Below are 1,671 nucleotides of genomic sequence, written 5' to 3'. Positions count from 1 at the left end.
CTTCTGTGTCCTCTCTTGCCTCTGGCCTTTCTCTGGGGCACAGGCCTCTTACGGCTGCTGCTGGGAACTGGGAGTTTGGCTTCTAGCCCAGATTCTGCCATGTGACCTAGGGCAAATCCTTGCCCCTCTCTGGGCCTCAGTTTCTCATTACTTGAAGATTAAAACAAGGCTTGGCTGGGTGTGGTGGTTCACGCCTGTAATCCCAGCACTTTGGGAGGCTGAGGGGGGCAGATCACCTGACGTCAGGAGTTTGAGACCAGTTTGGCCAACATGGAGAAACCCAGTCTCTACTAAAAATAAAAAAAATTAGCCAGGTGTGGTGGTGCACACCTGTAATCCCAGCTACTCGGGAGGCTGAGGCAGGAGAATCGCTTGAACCTGGGAGGCGGAGGTTGCAGTGAGCTGAGATTGCACCACTGCACTCCAGCCTGGGTGACAGAGACTCCATCCCAAAAAAATAAATAAATAAAACAAGGCTTTTAGTCTATGTATGTTTCTGAGCAAAGGTTGAGTTTTTCTGGCTACAGAGACCAGAACACATGTCAGATTCTCAAAGGGGCACATAACCCAGCAGAGTTTTAAGACCGCTGGACTTGTTGATCTGATTTTTACTTCCCACTGCAGCGGGTCTGCCCTCTAGCCGTGAATCAAGTATTCTTCAAACTAGAGACTATAGTGTCCCAGGGCAGAAGAGCAGCAAGGGCCAAGGTGACACTGCCTGGCTCAGGGGAGGGGTACCAGGAGGACAGCCCTGGCCTCAGATCTGGTGTGTGTGTGGTATAGGGACCTTACCAGGAGGACAGAGTAAAGTCCACTGAGGCCCCATTGTTTGTATCTCTGACCTGGACCTCTGCAGATTCTAGGCCTTCTCAAAGCCAGCTCCCAGGGCTGAAGAGGTGCTCCCCTTTGCTCAGATCCAGCCCACAGAGCTGACCCCTGCCCCACTTTGGCTGGAGGGTGGAGGTCAGAATGCTTGGGCCACAGAGGTTATAGCAAGAATGTCTAGGCTGACTTGCTGTGAGTGCTTAGTTCTTTGGCTCCTAAATTTCTGGAACACAGATGTCTTTTTTAGAGTTTGAGAATAGCTGGGCACAGTAGCTCATGCCTGTAATCCCAGCACTTTGGGGAGGCCGAGGCGGGCAGATCACTTGACGTCAGGAGTTCGAAACCAGCCTGGCCAACATGGAGAAACCCCATCTCTGCCAAAAATATAAAAAGTTAGCTGGGTGTTGGCCGGGTGTGGTGGCTCACGCCTGTAATCCCAGCACTTTGGGAGGCCGAGGTGGGTGGATCACGAGGTCAGGAGATCGAGACCATCCTGGCTAACACGGTGAGACCCTGTCTCTACTAAAAATACAAAAAATTAGCCGGGCGTGGTGGCGGGCGCCTGTAGTCCCAGCTACTTGGGAGGTTGATGCAGGAGAATGGCACGAACCTGGGAGGTGGAGCTTGCCGTGAGCCGAGATCGTGCCACTGCACTCCAGCCTGAGCAACAGAGTGAGACTCCATCTCCCAAAAAAAAAAAAAAAGGAAAAAAGAAAGTTAGCTGCGTGTGGTGGCACGTGCCTGTAATCACAGCTACTTGGGAGGCTGAGGCAGGTGAATCACTTGAACCTGGGAGGCTGAGGTTGTGGTGGGCCAAGATTGTGCCACTGCACTCCAGCCTGGGCA

Source organism: Pongo abelii, chromosome 1 (genome assembly GCF_028885655.2).
Source record: "Pongo abelii isolate AG06213 chromosome 1, NHGRI_mPonAbe1-v2.0_pri, whole genome shotgun sequence".
NCBI lineage: Eukaryota > Metazoa > Chordata > Mammalia > Primates > Hominidae > Pongo > Pongo abelii.
The sequence above is the reverse complement of the archived record's forward strand: the minus strand, read 5'-3'. Positions refer to the sequence as shown.